Source organism: Crinia signifera, chromosome 12 (genome assembly GCF_055691185.1).
Source record: "Crinia signifera chromosome 12, ASM5569118v1, whole genome shotgun sequence".
NCBI classification, from domain to species: domain Eukaryota; kingdom Metazoa; phylum Chordata; class Amphibia; order Anura; family Myobatrachidae; genus Crinia; species Crinia signifera.
This window is the reverse complement of record NC_139228.1, coordinates 65,812,874-65,840,714: the sequence shown is the minus strand read 5'-3', so window position 1 is coordinate 65,840,714 and position 27,841 is coordinate 65,812,874. Positions and strand designations below refer to the sequence as shown.

The 27,841-nt window shown below is 47.9% G+C and overlaps 2 long non-coding RNA genes across 2 annotated transcripts in view; one reads left to right on the top strand and one right to left on the bottom strand.

Moving 5' to 3' along the window:
* Positions 1-7,037, top strand: part of LOC146049418 (uncharacterized) — a 146,794-nt gene extending 139,757 nt beyond the window's left edge. The window contains exons 5-6 of the long non-coding RNA XR_014466119.1: positions 1,748-1,859; positions 5,226-7,037. This is a non-coding gene — a long non-coding RNA (uncharacterized LOC146049418). The remainder of the gene's footprint in view (positions 1-1,747; positions 1,860-5,225) is intronic.
* On the bottom strand, positions 1,284-27,841 carry LOC146049420 (uncharacterized). Its single transcript, XR_014466128.1, has 4 exons — positions 27,722-27,841; positions 8,381-8,508; positions 3,378-3,438; positions 1,284-1,758 (listed from the first exon to the last, which is right to left on the bottom strand). It is a non-coding gene; the product is annotated as an uncharacterized LOC146049420 (long non-coding RNA).

Genomic DNA, 27,841 nt, shown 5'->3' with positions numbered 1-27,841 from the left:
GTGTATAGTCAGCGCTTCTAATGTGGGCAACTATTGTGGGTATGTGTATAGTCAGCGCTACTAATGTGGGCAACTATTGTGGGTACGTGTATAGTCAGCGCTACTAATGTGGGCAACTATTGTGGGTACGTGTATAGTCAACGCTACTAATGTCGGCAACTATTGTGGGTACGTGTATAGTCATCGCTACTAATGTTGGCAACTATTGTGGGCACGTTTGTAGTCAGCGCTACTAATGTCGGCAACTGGTGTGGGCACGTGTATAAGCAGCACGGTGTGTGGCATAATGTGTAGTGGGCATTATGGTGTGCTGCATATTATGTAAGGGGCATCATGATGTGTGGCACAATGTATAATTTGCATTACTGTGTGTGGTATAATGTGTAATTGGCATTGAGGTGTGAAGCATAATGTGTTATGGGGATTACGGTGTAATTGGTACTTTTATGTGACCACGCCGCTTCCTCATGAAGCCATGCTCCTAAATTTTTTAGCGCGCCTACGGCGCGAACTCTACCTCTTTTTTAACTCATGGCACCAAAATTGTGCTACTATGTGGTGTAATTTGGAGTGAGAGTACTATTGTGTGCCCATTCCCCTTCCTTGTGAGATCACACGTTTTTCTTTCGTTGTGCGCTGTCCCTTTGTAAAGCTTGGGTGGGCGCAAATTCATAGTTTGCAGGAGGGCGCCAAACCCCCTAGCACCGGCCCTGCCCGGACCCCAAAATTCCTTATGGCAGCCCTGTTCTGACTTATATCCATATATCAGTATATTCTGTCTGTAGCAGGTGGACAGAACAACAACAAAAAAAACACAACAAACGGTCTTTATCAAGACATACATATATGTATTCCTATATGTTTTTAATAAAGCCCGGTCTTCCCCATGGATGTTTCAGATTTGCTACCGATGGATCTGGCTCATGATGGGTTAAGAACATATAAGTCAGTTTTGTACCCTCGGTAATGTTTGTATAACATCACGTCTGCTTGGGAAAACCAGAGGCCTTCCTGGAATGTAATCTATTCTGCATGCGGAGATTATCTTTAGACACCTATTTGCTTATATAAATTGGATTTTTTCTCTCGTGCCTTTAAAAAAAATTGACCAAGCGTATTGTCCACTAACCCAGCCCTACAGAGCACAGAAAGAGAGAAGGCAGCGTCCTGTCCACTCACCCACCGCCCCTGCCAGCCGTCGCCTGGTTAATCTTTGCAAAATAATGCACGCACAAAATTGAAATGGAGTTCTATTTAACCCCTTCCAGCCTGCACGCTCAGGCTGTAGGAAGCCGTGTAGAAGTCCTGTACACCCCCACCCTCTTACGAGCTTCAGGAGTGGACGATAGTTTTTCTACGCTCAGCCCGAGGGTTCTGGTAGCGAACAAAGTAAAATCAACAGAATCAATGGAAGGAATCTGATAATGTTCACATATTGTCGTCTCCCTTTCCCGGACAATGCATCTGGTGCCCAGCTGGATGCTAAAGCAATCGCCGTATGCCTACGCCCACACAAAGCAGCCACGGAGTATCGGAAACTTCAAGCTGATAAAATATACATACATAATTATCCCTGTATGGGGCTGGAGAGAGCCGATCATCATAGATGAATTGTCCGTTTTGTGTAGCGCAGAAATCGTTTTATTCCAGAACACGATGTGGGGAAAGGGGGGAAATCTTTTGTCATGTTTGAGAATCTCTAACTCTTCTCTGCCATGTACTAAGCTGTTGTTTTTCCTTTCCCCAGGTAAACACGTTCTGCCAACAGACAAAGAGAAGAACAACACATTTGAAAAGTCAATGCTTATTACTCCTACCTTATGCAGCCCTTATCTGACAAACATAATACACACTTTTCCGTATGTGTTTATATTACTATTATTGTGTATTTATATTGTGGCTGCAATTTTACACAGCGCTGCATAGAGAATATTTGTCACGCATATCAGTCGCTGCACCACCGACTAAGAGGGGGATTTATCAAGTCTTGGAGAGAGATAAATAGGAAAGAAATAAAGTACTAACCAATTAGAAATGAGCTGACATTTTTAAGGATTATACCTCAGCACCTAAAACATACAGTATGAGCGAAACCAGCAAGCAGGGCCAGATACATACCTCCCAACTTTCTTCTTGCTGGAGTCGGGACGCTGGTGATGCGCGCCGAAGGCGTGTCGGAAATTTCGGGGGCGTGGCCTAATTTCGGGGGGGGTGGGTGGCCTATACTCGCGGCTCCCCGCGAGGCCACGCCCCCATTTTGCCGCTATGGGGGCATGACCCAGAGGCTCTGTGAGCCTCTAGCCATGCCCCCAGCCCCCTGGCTGCGGGAATAGACGCTGTGCGCACAGCATTTATTCCCCGCTGCTTAGCAGCCGACAGGGGGGACTCCCAACATCCCCCCCTCACCGCGGGACACTGCCGACCGCGGGAGGGACAACGGGACAGGCATTGATAATCGGGACTGTCCCGCTGAAATCGGGACTGTTGGGAGGTATGCAGATGTACAGCTTGAAAAGTGATAAAATGGAGAGTGATCAACTAACTCCTAGCTCTTGACTTACATGTGGTAGATGATAATGTAAGTAAGAGAGGGAAAGCAAAATAGGGCAGAGGGCCCTGCTCGTGAGAGCTTCCATCCTCAAGGAGATGGGAACTCAGACAGGAGTGTCATGCATAGCTGCCGATTTATGTTTTTTGCTGGTGGGTGCTCAAGCCAAATATATAGAGGAGTGGCTTCATGGTAAAGGGGCGCACTGTGATTACAATATAATACCAATTTATATTATGGAGCACAGTTGTCTCCAATATTCAAATTACGGCAACAGAGTTTCAAATACATAAATGCCCCCATAGTGCAGGTACATAAATGCCCCCATAGTGCAGGTACATAAATGCCCCCATAGTGTAGGTACATAAATGCCCCCATAGTGCAGGTACATAAATGCCCCCATAGTGTAGGTACATTAATGCTCCCATAGTGTAGGTACATAAATGCCCCCACAGTGTAGGTACAGAAATGCCCCCACAATGCAGGTGCATAAATGCCCCCAGAACACACGGACAGAATACACTCTTCCCGGCATACTGTTTCCCAGGTGGCCGCAAACTAGCAAGTTATTATGGCGGCCCAGCAGTGGGACTCGGGCCCGTGGGTGCTCATCAATTTCTGTGGGTGCTCGGGCCCTTGAGCACCCACATAATCGGCACCTATGGTGACATGGATAGACAGTGAGGAGTAAAATGTCATATTTCCTGCGGCATTCAAACATTGCTCTATTTTAAGCATTCCCTACCTTGGTCCTCATGGCACACTAAGGGGTAAATTTACTAAGACGGGAGTTCTATTGAAGATGGGATGTAGCTCATCTTAATCTTACCAGTGAGTTTGGAAAAGAGGGTTACGATGAGAGATGCCTGGGTTTGGTCAAGAAGTGGGTTCTGAAAGATGTAAACAGTTGGGCGGTATAACACTAAACTAAATATACTAAGGACTGAATGAAGTATAGTTGTCATACAATACAGAGAGCATCCATGCAGTAAAGACAGTATCCCCATTTGGGATCTGGATGATAAGTCAGCAGTGTATTTTTGAAAGTAAATAGGTCAGCACCACATGGTAGACGTGGTCAAAGGGTCTAAAATGCCACAATGTATTAACGTGCTTCTGAATGTATCTTTATTTGCTGTTCATAGCTCACTCTGATCCGGTGCTGCTCCCACTCTTGCTCAGAGGTCGATATTCCACAACGCAACCAAGGAGCCCACCTAGGGCCCAGCATGTGCCAAGGGGCCCCATAAAGCTTTCCCGGTCATCCAAGATGAGCATTGCACAGCTATCAGATGTTATGACATCACATAGACCCGCCCACACTACAAAAGTCCCTTTGATGTTCTTTGATAGGATAAAAAAAATGCTTGGACACACAAAATGGCTCATCCTCTCTGTATGTGTCAGATTACTGTAAATGTGACACAGGTATTAATCCTACTCCCAACAGACCTAGGGCCTTATTCACATTTGTACGCAATGATGATTCTCATGCAGCTGGTATCTTGCCTAGGGCCGCATGAGGTCTAAATCCTCCTCTGCTCTTGCTCCTCTACCTCCGTTACATTTCTAATGTAATGCCCCCTCCCAACCGAGAGGCTTCTAACACTTTTATTCATGCCCTTGTTTTATATCTCCTGAATTATCATATTGTACTCCTTTCCAGCCTCACACCTTCTACTCTCTTCTGTCCATCTTCAACATTGCTGCCTTATTTTCCTGTCTGCCTGTGCTGCCTACCTCTGACAGTAACCCCAATGGCTCTGTGTCCTATTCAGAATAAGGATTGAACTCACCTTTAGTGCACCTCCATACCTGTATAGTCTCACTTCCATACACAGTCCTAGTCATAGGTGTGGTTATTAGGGGGTGCACCACCTATTGTGGATATCTAACAACACCCATTGGGTGCGTCTAACACCATGTCTACCATCATCTATTGCCACTCACTACAATATAAAAGTCTCTCAGCCACAACATAATCTCCGGCCTATTTCAGTCCGTTTTTAATCTTCTTATTATTCTCTGTAATAGTTCATGCAAATAAAGTCAAAAACATATATGGATGACACGTAGTGATATGACAATGGTCTAGTACAATTAACAATGCAAAACACACATCATTGAATGATGGGCTCTTCTTTTAATAGAATACAGTTCTAAAAAACAAAAGTCTTTGGTAAACGGTATTGGTGGTTGATGGCGGCAGGGAGGTGTTTATAAGGGCGGGCACAGCATTAGGGGGTGCCTGTGCACCCCTAACACTCTTTGTGCGCACACCTATGGTCCCAGTGGCTTCGCTAAACTCTACTCCGATCACCTCTTCCGTCTCCTGTGCCGCACCCAACGTTTGGAACACCCTCTTATATGTACCTGTATCTAATATCATAACCCTTAAACATGCCCTTAAGACCTCTCTTCTTCCAAGCCTACCACTAATACATCTAATTCTGCAACCCAATGATCTTCTTGCCTCTCCCTTCTTGAGTGCACCCACCTCCCCTCTAAATCATAGGCTCTTGTGAGGAGGAACTCGCCGGGTGAAATTAAATGCATATACTTAAAAATGTATCTGCAAATCCAATGCACCTCTATGTAATTTAGGTGTATGTTCTGTCTTTTCTTTGGAAACATTCTACCTATAAATTGAATTTGATGAGCACTGTCTCTATTTCAGATTTCACCCTCCTTGTTTCCGATGATCAGCGGAGCGAGATTCACGGTCTTCGCCCTGTGATAAGATTTGCTTCATAGATGTCCAATCGGCAGGTTTACTTGGCAGAAGTTTTGAGTTGCTCAAGTCCTCTGCTGCTTTTGCACATCCTAATTTTAGCGCGGTTATGGATTGCACCCTGGGAGTCGTGCCCCCCCAACACTACCCCTGCAAGCAGCCTCTCTTGTTCAGACCCTTCATCTGTAACCTTTATGCAAGTAAATGCTAATTGAAAAAGAAAGAACAATCACTAATCTTCGAATTTAAATGCATTTAACAAAACCAATCTCATTCTAAATTGTTCTTTGGTCGTTCCCTTTTTCCCCAACAGATGTTGAGAAACTGCAATTCTTATTAAGAACACTTGACTGTTTGCTCAGCAAGAGAACTAAGGCAGCTTCTGTATTAATGGCAAATGTGCTTCAAGATGCCAGCCCAGTAAAAGTGCAGGGTGTTATTTGGAAATCTTTGAATATAATCTGCACTTCAATGAATTACTGCCCATTTCGTATACTCCGTTCCCCCCCTCCCCTTGAGTAATGACTTACGTACTCCTTTTTTTAATTTCCAATTCTTTTTTATTTTATTTTGTGTCTGAATCGACAATAATGAACTTAAGGCCCCCATACACTACAGCGATATATCTGACGCTGAAATTGGAACCAATTTGGTACATTGGTGTCATTTTTTGCATAAGATCTATCTCATGTGATTGATCAAGACAAGATAAATGGGATGGGATATATCTTATGGTATGCAAATGTACCATAAGATATATTTGATGGGGGTACTGGAGGGACTGGAAAACTTCCTGTGATATATCGTATACGATATATATATATATATCGCATGCACAAAACTCACTCCTTTGTCCATCCGATTCCACTGGTGCAGTGCGACGGACCTAGGGGCTCCTAGCCGACACTCACGGATATAAAACTTAAACGATGTGGCACTTTGCAAAAGATATCTGAATGTTCTTAAATGGCTGACATCGTGTAAAATCGTTCTAGTGTATGGGGGCCTTTAGATTGGACACACTCTACTTTGCATAGGTAAATGCAAGGTGAGGTGGGCCTTCAGAAAACTCCCTCCTCTTGGCTAGTCGCTCAAATTATGATGACAAGAGCAATGGTATATAATATGATAACTAAAGCTATCGCCACATCATGCAGTTTAAGGTAAGTTTAAGAGTTGCTGCGCAATTACTCTACTGGACCAGAGAGCAGCTACCAGGAAGAAGAGACAGGAGCCTTACCATGAGGTGGGAGAACGTGAGCTTAGAAAGTGCAGTACTGGTTCTTTTATGTTTGCGTATTTATTTGTTATGGTATGTTTAACCTTTACCTGACCACTTATTTATATTATTTAATTGTATGATACAGCCTATACTATAGACCTGGGGTAGCCAACCCTAGTCCTCGAGAGCTACCAACAGTGCATGTTTTCCAGGTCTCCTCACAGAATCACAAGTGAGCTAATTAGCTCCATCTGTGTATCTTTTAAAATGTGTCAGTGATTAATGAGTGCAGCTGTGCAGCAGCTAGGTTGTCTGGAAAATGTGCACTGTTGGTAGCTCTCGAGGGCTAGGGTTGGCTACCACTGCTATAGATCATCTATAGTGTTAGATATTAATACTGAATTCTATAAGTATCCAGTGTATAAAATGACTAATGTGTACATTAATGTCCAGGGTCGTTACCAGGTTCTTCTACCACTCCTCCCAGACTCCCGCACCTGCTCTAATGTTCGAGTGGGAGATTGTGGATTTGGAAACCCCCCTTTCATGGTTTAGCTTATTTTTTTTTTTATGTTTTTGATTTTAGGTAGGTTTTCTATTTCCTTTTGCTAATTTTTTTTTTTGGGGGGGGGGGGGGGAGTCGTCATATTGTTACAGATTCTGAAACTGAAAAGAAGTATTCTTGTGCGTTTACTTTTGAGATGAAGTTGCAGCTTCCCAGGAAATGGTCTGTAAACATCGGACATGAAAAGGCAAATTGTGATTTATACACAGTTGGTATTTCTGGTCTGGGTTTAAGGGATAGTTTATTTATTGTTGAGTAAGGCTATTTGGTTGGGTAAATGTTAATTTGGGGCCCGATTCAGCCCTTGAGTTTGCAACCAGCTTAGCGACATGCCCGTGATTCTCCCATAGCATGTCTATAAGACCATTGTTCTATGAGCCCATGGTTGAAGAATCATGGCGGGCTCAGTTCATTGGGTGCTGAGGAATGGCTAAGTGCCTCCTCTTGTGCTCTTCACAAATGTTGGCTCTGATGTTGTCATGAGGCCTTGCATCACCATTTTAGGAGGAGAGAGGAGGAGTCCTTAGAATTAATGACAGGTAGAGGTGGTCGAGAAGTATGGGCATTTGTGGTGCACCAGGTATGTCACTGTATGGACTTTATGAACCATTATACCAGACACTTGGGGGCACAATGCGAATGAGTAAAGACGTGGTCTGAGATTGAACCTCCTTGGAGAGCCACTGAGACCTAGTGCTCGACAGCTGTTGGCCAGCCTTAAATAGAGGTGCATCAAAGAGACAGCGCTGGTCGGATGACTGTGACTGGTTTTGATGAGGAGATAATATTTCTTTTGTGCTGATCAAATGGACTCTTGTGTCATCTTCACCGGTGGTGTCACCATGAAATATGCTCTGTGGTGCCTACCTAAAATATCAGGAAATCCAGTTGATACTTATACTCCAGTATACTTGGAGCGGGGAGGATGGGGGCTTGTCTTGGTCGTAGTAAATATCAACCGCCTAATAGAGACACTGCTTCGGTCTTTAGAAGTCTTCCAAAAATGTACACATTTAATAATTCATAGTCTTTACTTTGTTAAACAATCAATGAAATAAGTATCACACATAATATACACCAAAGCACCAAACCAGACAATATGGCATAAACATCATTCAAAAGAGAAGAAAAAAAAAAAAAACAATACATCCAAAAAGACAAAAAAAAATCACAAAGATTTTGACATTTTCTGCAAAACTTTTTAACAACAAAGCTCTGTGTAATCACAATAAGACACTCCGGGTGATCATTGCTGTGTTATAATCACTCTGTAGAGGTTACTGTAGTGAAAACGAATGCTCTCCCACAACATACCTAAGGCATGCGATTAGCGGTGGAACAATGCGCACCCTGCCGAGACACATTCTCCCAGCCTTGCCGATGAAGAGCTACTTTCGGGATAACTTGGGCGAGATGAGTTTTGCTTGTTTCTGTAGGTTTTCCTGCAGTCATGGAAGAAAATAAAAAAATAAAACATTTTTGTAAGCCAGCGTAGGGACAAATTCGGGAATGTCCTACAGCATTGATATTCTATATTATAGAACAAAAACCCGTTGAACGCTGATTTTGCTGCAGGCCGCACAGGCGCTACATAGGGAGAGCTTCTTATATCCTACTGAGACATGATCCTAGCAAAAGTCATTTAGGGGGTGATTCAACATCGCTCGGTGAGCAGCGGTCGTTCAATGCTTACCGATCGGCTTAACGCCACCCCACCAAATGCCCCTTCCCCCTGCCGCCAAATCCCATCGGTGCCATGCGAGGGGATGTGTTTGCTAAATCATCCCTCCCGCATACTTCCGCTAGCAGGAGAAATCATTTGATGGTCCCCAACCAACAAATGATTTCCCCTGACTTTTATTTCCTCTGCAAAGCACCGAAGATGGGTCGGGCTCTGACATTCTGTGACATCAGCCCCCCGCAGGTATCGGCCCATCTGCGTTCCCATGGGAACGCTGGGGTTCTCATGGGCAAGTCTCGTTCTTGATGCCATCTGCCCCTGGCCCTCCCTCCCCGCAAGGAATGGCCCAAGAGTGTGTGACTCGCATGCGGTGTCGGGGTCTGCCCATGCGCAAATATGCGCTTGCACATGCGCAGACAACCACCATCGGAACAGGGACCAACTCGCCCCATTCTGAATGGTGTTGAATTAGGCCCTTAGTTTGGTTTGGCCTAAGTTGTGTGAGAAGAGGATGACCAATAATGTCAATGCTATTATTTTATCGTTATAACATATACTATTTTGATCACAATTCGACAGTATCTAGGTCGACTGTTAATCGGTCGACACCAAAACGTTGTCATTGACAAAATATTGACACACGCAAAAGGTCAAAGTGGAAACGTCCAACACACGAAAAGCTCACCATGAGTTTTTTATGAGTTTTTATTTTAGGGGGGACTTTTGTTATTCTTTACCATCCACGTCAACTCCGAGTGGTTGATATACATATAGTCAACGCAAGCAATAGGTGGACAGGGCAATGGCTGACATAACATTTTTAAGTTACTTTTTTTTCCATTTTATGTTCAGTCACGTAAATATAAAACAAAAAGAACTACATGTAACAACTTAATGTGTCTTGATCCTAAAGCCTCATACAAAATAATAAAAATACGACTATGTCTCAGTCGTGTGTGTTCAATAAATGAAGATGCGGCGACTGATTGCTCTAAAATAGTAAATACTGAGTGTGCTGGTCAGCACTTGTTAAAAACCATTTAAAAAGTAGTCTAATAGCAGTGGACCTAAAAACACGGTATATAGTTCACTATGGATAAAAAATGTCAAAAAATACGTATAAAAAATATAAACATTTATTTAAACAAGGTAGAAGAAATTTCCTTTTAAAAAACAGACAATTAGTAATTTTTAAAAAAATATGTTCTAACCTAAAATACTCCTAAAATCAATTATAAGGTGCAAAAAGAGAGAAAATGGTAGCTTAACTTATAAAGATGAGACAGGAGGGCTATAGAGGCCCAACGCGTTTAGTCCTTCTGACTTTATCAATATGTCTCAGTCGTATTCGTATTTTGTATACGAATAAATACGACTGTTATTAGTGGAGTATTTCATTTACACATTCGTATTCCGGAGCATAATTTACAAAGTTGTCGTATTTTTGAGATTTGTATTTTTCGATGTCGTATGGCGTTGTATTTTTTTGGAGTATTTTTTTACAACTTGTAGTAGAATGCGCCTAGTATACGTTCGTATTTTGAAATACGACTTGATTCAAAATGACATTGGAGTAATGTAAAATCCAAGGTGTATTCTTTCGATGGCGTATTAACAGGTATTTTTGAGAAAAAAAAATACGAATATAACAGGTTATTACAAACACGAAATACTACCGTATATACTCGAGTATAAGCCGACCCGAATATAAGCCGAGGCCCCTAATTTTGCCCCAAAAATCTGGGAAAACTTATTGACTCGAGTATAAGCCGGGGGTGGGAAACACAGCGGTTACTGGTAGTATACATACAAACAGCGAAGAACTCACAACGTATACAAACAATGCTGACAAAAACACACAAATGGTATACACACAGTTGACACAGTCTGTGTCAACTGTGTGTATACCATTTGTGTGTTTTTGTCAGCATTATTTGTATACGTTGTGAGTTCTTCGCTGACAGGCATACACACACTTGCACAGTATACATACACACACAAACATGCTGTACTACACATACACACACACAGACATGCATAGTACACGTGTGTAAAAAAAACAACATAAAGGTACAGTAATTTATTACAGCACATACTGTACCCAGAGCCCCCTCAGTGTTCCCCCCCCCCCCCCCCCCCACACCAGAATTTATTTTACTTTATTTAATACCTTTATTCAGGGTACCAGTTAATACTGGTACTTAATATGCAGGACGGAGCAGAGCAGAGGGAGCGGAGCACCAGGCAGGAAGTGTCAACCTCTGACACTCCTGCGTGTGTCCGGCCCCTGCTCTGTCCTGCTGCAGCACAGCGCCGACGGGAGAATGGCAAGGTAGGGAAGCCGGGGGAACGGGCGGCAGAGCGGGCGGGGGAGCCAGCGGGGGAGCCGGCAGCAGCAGTGCACAGCTCCGGCGCTTTGTGGTATGTCTGCGCCGGAGCTAGTGTTCCGCCGGCTCAGCGGAATGGGGCTAAATGCTATGGGCAGGCACTTGACTCGAGTATAAGCCGAGTAGGGTGTTTTCTGCCCATTAAATTGGGCAGAAAAACTCGGCTTATACTCGAGTATATACGGTAATTTAATTTCACATTAGTAAATTACAAAAATACGAATACGTGCCACAAACACGACTGAATACAAATATGCCAATACCTACCATATTTTGCTTAGTAAATTTCCCCCCTAAGCATATTATAAACGGATTTGTAAATTTTGACCCCTCTGAGCGATATCATTTATAATAGAGAGCGTGCCAATTTTTTTTGTATTATTTATTTATTAACAGTTTCTTATATTGCACACATAGGCCCTTATTCAGATCCGATTGCAGTACAAATTTGTTCTCAAAAAGGGAAAAACCATGCGCACTGCAGGTGGGGCAGATGTAACATGTATACAGAGAGTTAGATTTGGGTGAGTTATATTGTTTCTGTGCAGGGTAAATACTGGCTGCATTATTTTTACACTGCAATTTAGATTTCAGTTTCAACACACCCCACCCAAATTTAACTCTCTCTGTACATTTTACATCTGCCCCACCTGCAGTGCACATGGCTTTGCCCATTTTGAGAACAAATTTGCACTGCGATCAGATCTGAATAAGGGCCATATTCTGCAGCACTTTACAGAGAATATGTAAACATTCACATCAGTCCCTGCCCCAGTGGAGCTTACAATCTATATTCCCTACCACATGTACACACACACACAGACATTCTAGGGTAAATTTGTTGGAAGCCATTTAACCTACCAGTATATTTTTGGATTGTGGGAGGAAACCAGAGTACCCGGAGGAAACCCACACAAGTACAGGGAGAATATACAAACTCCACACAATTAGGGCCATGGTGGGATTTGAACTAGCCCCTAGTAGCACACATCCTCTTTATTTTTCTCTTCAGTGTCTCCATAATGGTAGGTAGAGAGTAATGATGTCATCACTGCATTATGTCCGCCCTCAGGAAGAATGCTGGATGCTTCGGGAGGTGAGGGAGATGCAGCAAGTACTGTATGTTGTACCAATCGGATATGTACAGTACTAACATATGCAATTAGTAGTGCAAAGGGCAGCTCTTCTAACAATTGCTGCCTTTTGCAATGCAGTCTCCGGCCTGGACTTGTGGTTCTGTGGCCAATGAGTCCTTCTGGGCATGGTGGCGCAGGCGGCCATGGGGCATGCTGGGAGGGATCTGTGTTGGAGGAATCTTATGCAGAAAGAAGCTACTTGAGAGACTTGCCTACACTCGTCTCACACACGTTCTTAACTACTACAACTTATTGGACCCACTTCAGTCAGGCTTTCGCTCTCAACACTCCACAGAGACAGCACTGACTAAAGTAGTCAATGAACTGGCCACTGCTAAATCTAAAGGCCATTTCTTACTTCTTATTTTTCTAGATCTCTCAGCTGCCTTTGACACTGTCGACCATTCTCTTCTCATACAAACACTACACTCCCTAGGTCTTCAGAACACAGCACTTTCTTGGTTCTGTTCCTACCTACTGTATCTAATCGCTCTTTCAGTGTTCGCTTCTCTGATTCTACCTTCTCCTCACTACCTCTGTCCGTTGGAGTACCACGATGCTCAGTCTTAGGTCCTCTGCTTTTCTCAATTTATACCTCCTCACTTGGTAAACTAATCAGCTTTTTTGGATTTCATCTGTACGCTGATGATACTCAAATCTATCTATCCTCCCCGGTATTGTCACCATCAGTATTGCTCCGTGTCTCTGAATGTCTTTCTGCCATTTCATCTTGGATGTCATCTCGACACCTCAAACTCAACATTTCCAAAACAGAATTAATTATATTTCCACCAGCCAAGAGTAGTTACCAACCTGATATCTCTATCACTGCGGAGAACACAACAATTAATCCTACTCCACAAGCTCGCTGCCTAGGGGTCATCCTCAACTCTGAACTGTCCTTCATTCCTCACATTCAATCTGTCTCTAAATAATGCTACATGCATCTAAAAAACATATCTAAAATGAGTCCATATCTTACACAAAACACTGCAAAAACTCTAATCCATGCACTCATTATATCACGCATTGACTATTGCAATAGCCTCCTTACCGGTCTTCCTAAGAAAAGACTATCACCACTACAATCCATTTTGAATGCCGCTGCGAGGCTGATCTTCTTGGCTAGACGTTCCTCGTCTGCTGATCCGGCTTTGCCAGTCCCTCCATTGGTTGCCTGTATATTACCGCATTCAATATAAAACACTTCTACTTACATACAAAGCCATTACTCTGACTACACCGACTTATATCTCTTTGCTTATCTCAAAATATATCCCCACCGACCTCTCCGCTCTGCACAGGATCTGCAGGATTTTTGTCGGGCAGCATCCACCCTATAGAATTCCCTTCCAGGCACATTAAGTCTCTCCTCCAGCCTCCAAACTTTCAAGCGTTCCCTGAAAACTCACCTCTGCAGGCAGCTTATCATACTCATAACCTCCAGTAGCATTCATATCTAATTGCATCCCATCAGGACTGTATTGTTATCTGGTGGGACTGCCATGCTATGGAATTCTATCCTCATGTATCCCTCCTATTATCCCTATAGACTGTAAGCTTGCGAGCAGGGCCCTCCTACCTCCATGTCGGTTTGTATCTACCCAGTTTGTTTAATCACTGTTGTTTCACATTGTAAAGTGCAACGGAATATGCTGCGCTATATAAGAAACTGTAAATAAATAAATGTTAATAAATATAAGTGGCTCTTTAAAGCAATCCTGAGACGTTACATGATAGTGGCGTTGTTTGTGTACTGTGCATTTGTCATCGCTTAATCAGGTTCTCCGGGACCTTGGAAAAATGCAAAATGCAGCCAAATGGAATTCTTCCCGCCGCCATCATTTAACTTGTAAATTGTATTTACATGAATTGTACTCGTCATGAAGACAATTTTCCAGCTTCTATTAAACAAAAACGCCCAGCTCCAGTGTATAATAACGCCATTGTTTCTATGTGAAAAGCAAGAATATGTTTGTGCGCGTTTGTTTCATGTTCATATTGAGTTATATAAAACAGCAAATTTGTTATAATATGTCATAGATACTGATATACACAGTATTAGCTGGGTTCTAGATTCCTGTATACAGTTGATCCACTACAGGAGATGGTGTCCAGATAATGGAGTGATTATTGGAGGGCGCGCATGAGCACGGCCTACAGTGCACATGTGCGAGCTCTCTGTGCAATCACAGCCACCAATGGCATGTGATTGCAGGCCGTACTCTGGCTGATTGACAACCGGCGTCCGTTTGTGGGCGGCACCGGCAGTTTCTCGTAGAGCCCCATAAACCGCAGATGGCTCCCGTGACCAGCAGTCCCAATGCCCACAGCCATCCCAGCACTGAGTAAGCCAAGTAAGTCTCCTGTTGACCTTTTTTCAACATCCACCTTTTCAATGTCAACCTTTTGTCCAGGTCCATCTTGTGCCTGTCAACATTTTGGGGACAAGCTATTGACTGTCGACCTAATTCCTGGTACTCAATTTAATTGTTCTGTCTCTAAAGAATTAAGCACTTTCAAGTTATCACCCGTACCTATTTATTAAAGAACCCAGTGCACCTCTTTAAATTGCAGTTCCTTATCGACACATATTGCAACAATCTACATACCTCCCAAATTTGAGGAGGGACTCTTGCGTGCGCCGTAGATGCACCCAAAATATTTAGGGGCATGGCCTAGCATAAAGGGGGTGCGGCCTATACTTGCACTGCTCCAGCGATGCCACACCCCCATTTTTGCTGCTGTGGGGGCATGAGCACAGCATCTATTCACAGGTCCACTGTTTGAGGTATATCAGTGATAGGCGCTGAATAAATATAATTCCTTTATTTAAATTTTTATTTGATAGATTTAAAAAATGAAGTCAGATCAATATAGCAGCAGGCAAATGGTGTGACTGTGTACTCACACCTAATTAGGTTTTGGATCCACTAAAAAGTGTATCCCCACCTAGACTTACAAAAACTTTTTCAAAGAAAGACTGCGCTTATATAATAAAGGTGCATGTAGGTCTGAATTAATACTGAACACTTTTATATAGGAAAAAAATTTTTAAATTAAAAATGATATATACACATTCAATAATCGGTGGGCACCTATAATGTGCAAAAAACAATAAAATAAACACACTTATTACTTTAAATGAATTATAAAATAATCAGCAAAATATTAGACCTGTTTAGCCCAAGGTAAAGAGTGTACTTCTCTCCACTGGATGACCAAGCAGAACAAAAGAATATGCCAGCCTAGGGTGCCGTCCACTGGAGGGCAGCAGTTTGCAGCAGGTCCCTCCCCATGGATGGAGGTGAGTGGCATCGGCGGCGCCCGCAACTCCCCCCCCCCTCCGGAGCGACTAGGCGGCCGCCACATCACCCGATCCCCCTCCCCACCCCTGGATCTACCTAGCGGCTCATCATCCAACCCCCACCCCCCCACCAGGCACACTTAGCAGCACCGGCGGCCGCATGAACCCCGACCCTGCCAAACCCGCAATTACCGGCACCCCCCCCCGCCGGGTCGGAATCCTCCCCCCTCCCCCCGCCTGGGGTTCTCCGGGGCCGGGGGGTGTTCCGATCCGGCGGGGGGTGGTGGTGCCGGTAATTGCAGGTTTGGCAGGGGGTATCGGGGTTGATACGGCTGCCGGTGCTGCTAAGTGGGCCTTATCCATGAAGGTGATGATTTTTGCAAGTCAATAGCCCTCCATTCTACAACCCACAGCGCACAGATGCTGAGGCGCTGACCTGGTTTCTGTTAGGTTAACCCTTGGTGCTCCAGGAAAAACAAAACCAACGAACAAACTGATGCAGGGGAATGCGGGGTGTTTTATTAAAAAACCGAAGAACACAGGAACTGATGCAGAAAACAAGAACAAACTTTATGAAACAAAATACGAAGTGGCTGGATAGCAGAATAAATACAGAGGTACCGGGTACAGATGCAGGCGGTCCAGTAGTTGGCTGAGGCTTAGGCACGAGGCACAAGACATGAGACACAGGACACGAGGCACAGGCTGTAGGAAGCTGAGGCACAATACACGAGGCACAGGACACAAGGCAACGGCTGTAGGAGGCTGAGGCACAAGACACGAGGCACGGGACACGAGGCAACGGCTGTAGAAGGCTGAGGCACAAGACACGAGGCACGGGACACGAAGCAACGGCTGTAGAAGGCTGAGGCACAATACACGAGGCACAGGATACGAGGCAACGGCTGTAGAAGGCTGAGGCTGAGGCACAATACACAAGGCACAGGATACAAGGCACAGGACACAAGGTAATGGCTGTAAAAGGCTGAGGCTGAGGCACAATACACGAGGCACAGGATACAAGGCAGATAGGGAAACACTCCTTTCCACAACAGGAACATAGAACAATGACCAGCCCTGAGTGCTGGTCTGGGGAGGACTAAATAGACCGCTCACAGGTGTCCAATTGAGCAGATTGCCTCCAATCATCAGGCACCTGATACCTCAGAGTCTGGAGAAAGATAGAGATAAGTCCACAGGTGCCTGATGCCCCTAGTGGTGATATACATGGAAAGAGAAACAGACATAACATAATGCCCCCCAGAAGAAGGCGGATTCCAGACGCCTTAAGAGTCATCTTTTCCTCCTGTTCTTCTTGTTTCTCTTAGTACCCGACGGGGCAGCCTTACAGAGCCCAGCGGCCTGGAGGGAGTCTTTTAGAATGTCCCAAACCTCCGGTGGACCGAACCTTTTGGTAATTGCTTCAGTGAAGGCAGTCAAATCGTGCAATGCTGGATCTTTAGACTCCACCAAAAAATTCGCCGATGCCAGTGCCTCCCCTCTAAACCTCATCAGCATATGGCCAATCAATTCCTCCATATTTGTACCTTCCCAAGGCTGGCAGAAAAAGGCACTAAGCGTGGAAATATTCCCATCAAAAAAGATAGTTCCGGGAATATACCCCGTGTCATCGAAGACTATGCCTGGGGTTGTGGTACTGGTGTCCCCTTCTCGAACCCCTGGCACATCAGGCGGAACCCCTCGGATCTCTGGCACGTCAGGCGGAACCCCTCGGATCTCTGGCACGTCAGGCGGAACCCCTCGGACCTCTGGCGCGTCAGGCGGAACCCCTCGGACCTCTGGCGCGTCAGGCGGAACCTCTCGGACCTCTGGCACGTCAGGCGGAACCTCTCGGACCTCTGGCACGTCAGGCGGAACCTCTCGGACCTCTGGCACGTCAGGCGGAACCTCTCGGACCTCTGGCACGTCAGGCGGACCCTCACGGACCTCTGGCACGTCAGGCGGACCCTCACGGACCTCTGGCACGTCAGGCGGACCCTCACAGACCTCTGGCACGTCGGGTGGACCCTCACGGACCTCTGGCACGTCGGGTGGACCCTCACGGACCTCTGGCACATCGGGTGGACCCTCACGGACCTCTGGCACATCGGGTGGACCCTCACGTACCTCTGGCACATCGGGTGGACCCTCACGGACCTCTGGCACATCGGGTGGACCCTCACGGACCTCTGGCACATCGGGTGGACCCTCACGGACCTCTGGCACATCGGGTGGACCCTCACGGACCTCTGGCACATCGGGTGGACCCTCACGGACCTCTGGCACATCGGGTGGAAATGCTCTAAAAGAAAAAACATTGCAACTGACGGCCGACACGGCGGCCCTCAATTTATGCCCAACGGAATCAGCAGGAGCGGACTCAAGACCGGGGGGCGCAGGAGTCACAGAGGCAACAGGCCCGGAGGCCAGGGCAGTAGCGTCCTCAGGCCCGGAGGCCAGGGCAGTAGCGTCCTCAGGCCCGGAGGCCAGGGCAGTAGCGTCCTCAGGCCCGGAGGCCAGGGCAGTAGCGTCCTCAGGCCCGGAGGCCAGGGCAGTAGCGTCCTCAGGCCCGGAGGCCTGGGCAGTAGCGTCCTCAGGCCCGGAGGCCTGGGCAGTAGCGTCCTCAGGCCCGGAGGCCAGGGCAATAGCGTCCTCTGACCCGGAGGCCAGGGCAATAGCGTCCTCTGACCCGGAGGCCAGGGCAATAGCGTCCTCTGACCCGGAGGCCAGGGCAATAGCGTCCTCTGACCCGGAGGCCAGGGCAATAGCGTCCTCTGACCCGGAGGCCAGGGCAATAGCGTCCTCTGACCCGGAGGCCAGGGCAATAGCGTCCTCTGACCCGGAGGCCAGGGCAATAGCGACCCCCTCCTGGGGCTGGATAGGACCCCCTCCTGGGACTAGACAGACGGAACCCCCTCCTGGGGCTAGACAGACGGAACCCCCTCCTGGGGCTAGACAGACGGAACCCCCTCCTGGGGCTAGACAGACGGAACCCCCTCCTGGGGCTAGACAGACGGAACCCCCTCCTGGGGCTAGACAGACGGGCTCCTTGGCGGGGACCGGATCATCGGGCTCCTTGGCGGGGACCGGATCATCGGGCTCCTTGGCGGGGACCGGATCATCGGGCTCCTTGGCGGGGACATCGGATCCTCTGGCGGAGACCGGGACATCGGACCCTCTGGCGGAGACCGGGACATCGGACCCTCTGGCGGAGACCGGGACATCGGACCCTCTGGCGGAGACCGGGACATCGGACCCTCTGGCGGAGACCGGGACATCGGACCCTCTGGCGGAGACCGGGACATCGGACCCTCTGGCGGAGACCGGGACATCGGACCCTCTGGCGGAGACCGGGACATCGGACCCTCTGGCGGAGACCGGGACATCGGACTTTGGCCTCCCCCCAAGAAATTCCTCAGACTGTAAAGACTCTGGCTGGGCAGCTCTGGGTAGAGACTCTGGCTGGGCAGCTCTGGGTAGAGACTCTGGCTGGGCAGCTCTGGGTAGAGACTCTGGCTGGGCAGCTCTGGGTAGAGACTCTGGCTGGGCAGCTCTGGGTAGAGACTCTGGCTGGGCAGCTCTGGGTAGAGACTCTGGCTGGGCAGCTCTGGGTAGAGACTCTGGCTGGGCAGCTCTGGGTAGAGACTCTGGCTGGGACTTGGCCAGAAGTTCCCCAATTTTAGGCCTGCGATTGGGACAGGAGTTCAAGAAGTGTTCAGGGCTGGCACAATATAAACACAAAAAGTTATTCCTGCGAAAGGCACGTTCTGTAACCGATAGCGGAGCACGAGGACCACCAGTTAGTGTATGGACTATATTAGTAGCCACATCGACAGATGGTAAATGAGGACAGGAATAAATGGTAGGCCCCTCTTGCGGTATGGAGGATTGTTTTGCTGTCACATGTCCAGGAATACCAGAAGCAGAATAAACTTGTAGCAATGCAGACATTTTCTTCAGAAAGTCAGGAAAAAAGACACAGACTTGAGCCAATTGAATACGCAATAAAATGATGTCTGCATGCAAAGGGTTAATTGCAGTTTTTTCACAGGAGTCATCAGCAACCCTGCAAACACCTGGGAGCTCTGCACACAAGGTTTTAATTAGAGAATCCAGACTGACATGATCCTTAGTATTCTCTTGTCTGTTTTGGCTGGTCATTATGTTAGGTTAACCCTTGGTGCTCCAGGAAAAACAAAACCAACGAACAAACTGATGCAGGGGAATGCGGGGTGTTTTATTAAAAAACCGAAGAACACAGGAACTGATGCAGAAAACAAGAACAAACTTTATGAAACAAAATACGAAGTGGCTGGATAGCAGAATAAATACAGAGGTACCGGGTACAGATGCAGGCGGTCCAGTAGTTGGCTGAGGCTTAGGCATGAGGCACAAGACATGAGACACAGGACACGAGGCACAGGCTGTAGGAAGCTGAGGCACAATACACGAGGCACAGGACACAAGGCAACGGCTGTAGGAGGCTGAGGCACAAGACACGAGGCACGGGACACGAGGCACAGGACACGAGGCAACGGCTGTAGAAGGCTGAGGCACAAGACACGAGGCACGGGACACGAGGCAACGGCTGTAGAAGGCTGAGGCACAATACACGAGGCACAGGATACGAGGCAACGGCTGTAGAAGGCTGAGGCTGAGGCACAATACACAAGGCACAGGATACAAGGCACAGGACACAAGGTAATGGCTGTAAAAGGCTGAGGCTGAGGCACAATACACGAGGCACAGGATACAAGGCAGATAGGGAAACACTCCTTTCCACAACAGGAACATAGAACAATGACCAGCCCTGAGTGCTGGTCTGGGGAGGACTAAATAGACCGCTCACAGGTGTCCAATTGAGCAGATTGCCTCCAATCATCAGGCACCTGATACCTCAGAGTCTGGAGAAAGATAGAGATAAGTCCACAGGTGCCTGATGCTTCTAGTGGTGATATACATGGAAAGAGAAACAGACATAACAGTTTCAGCAGTTGGTGTCAGTCCGAAAATCGGCGTCCTGGTGGGGAGTATATGGGGAAAGAAGAGACTTGCACTCCGTGGTCTTTGCAAAGAATATATTCAAAACATGAGAGATCACCAAAGTTTCGGGGCAGCGCCCCTTTGTCAAGGTGCAGGGTGAGAATATATATATATATATATATATATATATATATATATATATATATATATATATATATATAGTGGTAGAGATGTAACCCACTCGGGGTGAAGCATCACACGGCACTCCTAGGATTTTCAGGTGAATTCAAAGCAAGTTTTAATGCAACAGTTTCGAGGCTACTTGGCCCCTTCGTCAGGCTTACAGCAAGAATGTATATATATAGTATATTTTTGGGACCGGCACTCCAAAATACAATATGCAGTGGCCCTTGGTGTCAGAAGCGCTGCTGCGGTGCCACCGCAGCAGCGTCCCGGCGCCCTTAGAAGGGCGGTCCTGGCACTTCCGCCCGGCGAGCGCCGGACAGCAGGGGTGACGTCCGCCCGGCCGCGGCGCGTCACTTCCGCCAGGCCGGGGGACGCTGGATGTAGTCTGGCTGCGTCGCCCGGCGGTTGCCAGGCAACCAGGAGACGCCGGGCGGCGCGCGCCCGGACAACGGCGGCAGTTAATTAAGCTATCATGAGGGCTGGTGTCACGGCGGGGGCAGATTGGTCAGCACATCCCTTTTAAGGGAGCTGGCCCAGCACAGCCCCGCCGGTGATATTGTTTCCTCACAGAGGGCCTGCTGCTCTCTGTTGTCCCGGTCCCTGCAGTTCCTCTGCCGTGCACCGTGCCTGTGCCGTTACTATTCTCCAGCTGTCGGTCCAGCCACGCTCCGTCTCTGAGCCGACACCTTTCAGCGAGGGTCAGCTGTGTGTCAGCTGCCATATTGCTGCGGTCAGCCTTTATCCGGATTTCCCCTGGTCAGCGATCCTTCCATCTGGTCCTGCCAAGACACTCCAGACGTACTCTGCACCATCTTCTGCCGCTGGAGGTTCTGTCCCGGTTACGTAAGTGCTCCAGTGGAGCCCGGTCCTTATTCGTTATTTTCTGGACAAGCTGTCCTGTATCTTTAGTTGTTCTGTTCTCGTGTTTCCTGGCTCTCCGGGATCCGGAGAGGCTCTCGCTAGGGGATTTACGCTCGTTTTGGGGTACCGTATTGTACCATTTTTGTGTTGGCGTATTTTGCGTTTGGTGGCACCCCGTTACTATTGTACAAGGTGCTTGTGGCTTGGCCACATTCCCCGTCCTTGGCCTGGTGCCGTTAGACAGGGTGTTATATTCAGTAAGGCCCTAGTAGTCAGATCCTCCTTTTGGTCCGGTCCCTGACAGTCGCCGTGGGCTTGTCCCAACATAAAACCTGGTTGCATCGGGGTTGGAGCGGGCTTAACCTGCTCCCTCGAACGCGGCGACTAAAGGAGAAGCCTAGCACCTTGCAGCCTGCGGTGACTTGCCAGAGACGGCCAACAGAGTTAGTGTAGGGCTTTGCCGTGACCGTTCTAAACAGCGGTCCCGGCTGAGGGCTCAGCCCACCACCAGTCGCTGCATACACCCACGCACGTTACATTATCACCGGCCAAACAGATTATATAAATCTCATTTATATAATATACCTGTTTTGTCCGTGGGTGTTAGTGGTTGTGCCGAGTCCTCATTATGAATCCTACCTCCCCTTCGTTAGACGCCCAGGTTGCGGGTCTAACGCAAATGGTACAGGAATTGTCGCTCCGGGTAACTAATCAGGAGAGAGGGTCTCGTTCTCCCCGGTAGTAACACCTGAACCAAAGATGAATATGCCTGACCGGTTCTCTGGTAATAGAAAGGAGTTTTTTAACTTCAGAGAGAATTGTAGGTTATACTTTCGACTCCGACCTAAATCTTCTGGGTCGGAGGCTCAAAGGGTGAGCTTGGTTATCTCCTGGTTGCAGGGTGACCCGCAGACGTGGGCTTTTGGTTTGCCCTCGGATAGTCCTGTGTTGGCCTCAGTGGATAATTTCTTTAAATCCCTGGGTTTGCTTTATGATGACCCTGATAGAGAGGCATCTGCAGAATCTCACTTACGGGCATTAAAGCAGGGAAAAGATCCTGTGGAAGTGTATTGCACCGAGTTCCGCCGCTGGGCGAATGACTGTGGGTGGAACAATCCAGCTCTGCGTAGCCAGTTCCGGTGTGGATTGTCGGATACCATTAAAGATAATGTGATCCAATATCCGGTGCCTGGCTCGCTAGATAAACTCATGGAGTTGTCTATCAAAATAGACCGCCGACTCCGCGAACGTAGAGCCGAGAGAGCTTCACTCTCTCATCCCATCCCATACGTTGTGGATTCCTCGGAGGATGCAGAAGAACCCATGCAGTTGGGGTCCATGCGGATAACCCCCGAGGAGCGAGCTCGCAAGATCAGTGCTGGTCTATGCCTCTACTGTGGGCGTAGAGGTCATCAGTATCGCTCCTGTCCGAACAGAGCGGTAAAAGGTCAGGCCAAGTGAGTAAGGAGGGGATTCACTTGGGCCTGAAGCTGTTCTCCTCCTGTAACTCCCTATTGATTCCTGACACTCTAACCTATGGAGAGATTTGTTTTGATTGTTCAGCTTTTGTTGATAGTGGTGCAGCCGGTAACTTTTTGGATGCTGCTTTAGCCGAGAGACTTGGTATCCCCGCTATTTGGTTAGGTCAACGGATTACCATGAGAGGATTAGATGGTAGTCGTTTAACCAATGGGGAGATTTCTTTTCGTACCCCTAAAATACAGCTCATTATTGGTTCTCTGCATAAAGTGGAAATCTCTTTTTTTTGGTTACTTGTCCAGCAGTCCCGCTGGTCTTGGGCCACCCTTGGTTGGTCCTCCATAGCCCGCACATTGATTGGATGATGGGGGACGTTGTTCAGTGGAATTCTACTTGTTTTGGGTCTTGCATTAACACCTCTTTTCTTCAAGCCTCGGTGTCACTGTCAGCTGTCCCGACGGCATACTCTGATTTCTCGGATGTATTCTCCAAGGGTAAAGCGGATAAGCTTCCGCCGCATCGTCCATATGACTGTGCCATTCAGCTTGTATCCGACGCCCCTTTGCCCAAAGGAAGGCTTTACTCTCTGTCCATTCCGGAAACCAAGGCCATGAATGAGTACATTCAAGAGAGTTTAGAGAACGGATTCATCCGCTCATCTAAGTCGCCACTAAGTGCAGGATTCTTTTTTGTGGCCAAGAAAGATGGGTCTTTACGATCTTGTATTGATTTCCGGGCTTTAAACAAGATCACGGTGAAAAATGCGTACCCGCTCCCTCTTATTTCGGTTCTCTTTGACCAATTAAGGTCCGCCACTGTGTTTTCTAAGATTGACCTGAGAGGGGCGTATAACCTCATCCGTATAAAAGCAGGGGATGAGTGGAAGACGGCATTTAGTACGCACTCCGGGCAATATGAGTATCTAGTTATGCCCTTCGGGCTGTCCAATGCCCCTGCCGTGTTTCAAGATTTTATCAACGATGTCTTACGAGACTTTATTGGGAGTTTCGTGGTCGTTTACTTGGATGATATCCTGATGTATTCCAAGGATCTTGATTCGCATAGAGCTCAGGTGAGGCAGGTACTGCAAAGGTTGCGGGAAAATAGTTTGTTTGCCAAACTCGAAAAATGTGAGTTTGAGGTACCCGAAATCTCATTTTTGGGGTATATTATTTCGGCTGAAGGCTTTAGCATGGATCCTAAGAAGCTTCAGGCGATAGTTGATTGGGTACAGCCGACCAACCTGAAGGCAATCCAAAGGTTCCTTGGATTTGCCAACTACTATTGACGCTTCATCCATTCATTTTCCTCGATCGTTGCTCCCTTGGTGGCTCTTACCAAGAAGGGGGCAGATCCTGGAAATTGGTCTGTACAAGCCAAACAGGCTTTTCAGGCCCTAAAACAGGCCTTTATTTCTGCTCCTATCCTCAGGCACCCTGACCCAGAGCGTCCCTTTGTGGTGGAAGTGGACGCCTCCGAGGTAGGTGCAGGAGCAGTACTCTCACAGACCAACGCTAAGAGTCCGATTCTTTTCCCTTGCGCTTATATGTCAAGGAAATTCTCTGTGGCTGAAACCAACTATGATGTTGGTGACAGAGAATTATTAGCCATCAAGTGGGCTTTCGAGGAATGGAGGCATTGGCTAGAAGGTGCGAATCATCAAGTAACAGTTTTAACGGACCATAAGAATCTGCAGTACATTGAAGCGGCCAAGAGACTTAATGCCCGGCATGCCCGCTGGGCTTTGTTCTTTACTCGCTTCAATTTTGTTATTTCTTATAGACCCGGTCCTAAGAATGTTCGAGCGGATGCTCTGTCACGGTGCTTTGTTCCGGAACATTCCCCTCAGGAGCAGACTACCTCCATACTTCCTGCCTCTTGTATTCAGGCCGGTCTTAGTTTGACCCTAGAAGGGCTCATTCATCAGGCTCAGGGTCAGGCCCCAGCCCAGACTCCTAGGGGTCGGTTATTCGTCCCTGAGACTCTTAGGCGAAGAGTGCTTATGGACTTTCACGATAGCAAGACTGCCGGGCATCCCGGGATTCATAAGACCACAGACCTATTGGCCCGAGTGGTCTGGTGGCCAGGAATGTCCAGGGATGTCAAGGAATTTGTACGGTCATGTCTTATTTGTGCCAGACATAAGGTGCCTCGGTCTAGGCCCTTTGGTGAGCTTATGCCGTTATCCATCCCGTCAAGGCCATGGTCGCATATTGCCATGGACTTCGTGGTAGGCCTGCCGTTGTCAGCCAACTGTCAAACCATTTGGGTTATCATTGACAGGTTTTCCAAGATGGCACATTTTGTAGCCTTGAAGCAGTTGCCTTCGGCCAGAGAGTTGGCCTCGTTATTTTTGAGGCATGTCTTCAGACTGCATGGATTGCCTACTGACATTGTGTCCGACAGGGGTCCGCAGTTTGTGGCACAGTTCTGGAGGTCGTTCTGTGCTTCTCTTAAGATCAAACTAAGCCTGACTTCAGCTTTCCACCCTCAGTCCAACGGACAGACGGAACGGCTAAATCAGTCTTTGAAGCAGTATCTGCGTTGCTTCATCTCAAAGTTGCAGAACGATTGGGTAGAGCATCTCCCCATAGCAGAATTTGCATATAATAATGCGGTACATTCTGCCTCTAAAGTTTCGCCTTTTTTCGCAGTCTATGGTTTCCATCCCTAGGCCAATTCGTTCTCTCAGTCTCCACCCTCGGTTCCATCTAGGGTCTTTCGTTTTAAGGCCACATGGAGAAAGATTCATGATGCCCTTAAGGAAACAGCCTTCAAAGAGAAGGTGTTCGCAGATAGGTTTAGACGTCCTTGCCCGTTTAAAGTTGGTGATTGGGTCTGGGTGTCAACCCGGAATATCAAATTGCACCAACCTTCGGCAAGATTTGGGCCAAAGTTCATAGGTCCGTATAAGATTATCAAGAGGGTCAATCCAGTTGCTTTCCGCTTACTGCTTCCTAAATCCCTCAGGATTGCTAACACCTTTCATGCGTCACTGTTAAAGCCTGTCTTATTTTCTCATAAGTTTCCTCGTAAGGTCGTCAGAGGAGCTCCTTCGGTGGATGTTCAGGGGCAGCAGGAGTTCTTGATTGAAAGAATCCTGGACTCCAAATTTGCCCGTGGTGCCCTTCATTTTTTGGTCCATTGGAAGGGGATTGGGCCAGAAGAAAGGTCGTGGGTCCCCGATAGGGATGTCCATGCTCAAAGCCTGAAGAAAAGGTTCTTTCTGGAATTTCCCCATAAGCCTGGGGGTAGAGGTTTCAAAACCTCTCCTCAAGGGGGGGGGGGTACAGTCAGAAGTGCTGCTGCGGTGCCACCGCAGCAGCGTCCCGGCGCCCTTAGAAGGGTGGTCCGGGCACTTCCGCCCGGCGAGCGCCGGACAGCAGGGGTGACGTCCGCCCGGCCGCGGCGCGTCACTTCCGCCAGGCCGGGGGACGCTGGATGTAGTCTGGCTGCGTCGCCCGGCGGTTGCCAGGCAACCAGGAGACGCAGGGCGGCGCGCGCCCGGACAATGGCGGCAGTTAATTAAGCTATCATGGGGGCTGGTGTCACGGCGGGGGCTGATTGGTCAGCACATCCCTTTTAAGGGAGCTGGACCAGCACAGCCCCGCCGGTGATATTGTTTCCTCACATAGGGCCTGCTGCTCTCTGTTGTCCCGGTCCCTGCAGTTCCTCTGCCGTGCACCGTGCCTGTGCCGTTACTATTCTCCAGCTGTCGGTCCAGCCACGCTCCGTCTCTGAGCCGACACCTTTCAGCGAGGGTCAGCTGTGTGTCAGCTGCCATATTGCTGCGGTCAGCCTTTATCCGGATTTCCCTTGGTCAGCGATCCTTCCATCTGGTCCTGCCAAGACACTCCAGACGTACTCTGCACCATCTTCTGCCGCTGGAGGTTCTGTCCCGGTCACGTAAGTGCTCCAGTGGAGCCCAGTCCTTATTCGTTATTTTCTGGACAAGCTGTCCTGTATCTTTAGTTGTTCTGTTCTCGTGTTTCCTGGCTCTCCGGGATCCGGAGAGGCTCTCGCTAGGGGATTTACGCTCGTTTTGGGGTACCGTATTGTACCATTTTTGTGTTGGCGTATTTTGCGTTTGGTGGCACCCCGTTACTATTGTACAAGGTGCTTGTGGCTTGGCCACATTCCCCGTCCTTGGCCTGGTGCCGTTAGACAGGGTGTTATATTCAGTAAGGCCCTAGTAGTCAGATCCTCCTTTTGGTCCGGTCCCTGACAGTCGCCGTGGGCTTGTCCCAACATAAAACCTGGTTGCATCGGGGTTGGAGCGGGCTTAACCTGCTCCCTCGAACGCGGCGACTAAAGGAGAAGCCTAGCACCTTGCAGCCTGCGGTCACTTGCCCGGGACGGCCAACAGAGTTAGTGTAGGCCTTTGCCGTAACCATTCTAAACAGCGGTCCCGGCTGAGGGCTCAGCCCACCACCAGTCGCTGCATACACCCACGCACGTTACACTTGGTGCCTTCCAAAGTAGAAGTATGCAGGAAATTCTACAGTGCTGGCGGCACTCAAACAGGGAATACTTTTCAAAAGAAATGAGAAGCTGACACCGTGCAACTTCAGTGCTAACAGTTTCGGAGTTTAATATCCTTCATCAGAGTACATAGAGCAAACACAATACACTTACCTAAATAAGCTCCCACACCAAACACCCTCACCGTGATCCCCGGCGTCCCAGTCCCGGTGACCAGGGGTGACGTCATCGGTGCCGCGCCCCGCATCAGCCGGAGCGGGTTGCCATGGGCAT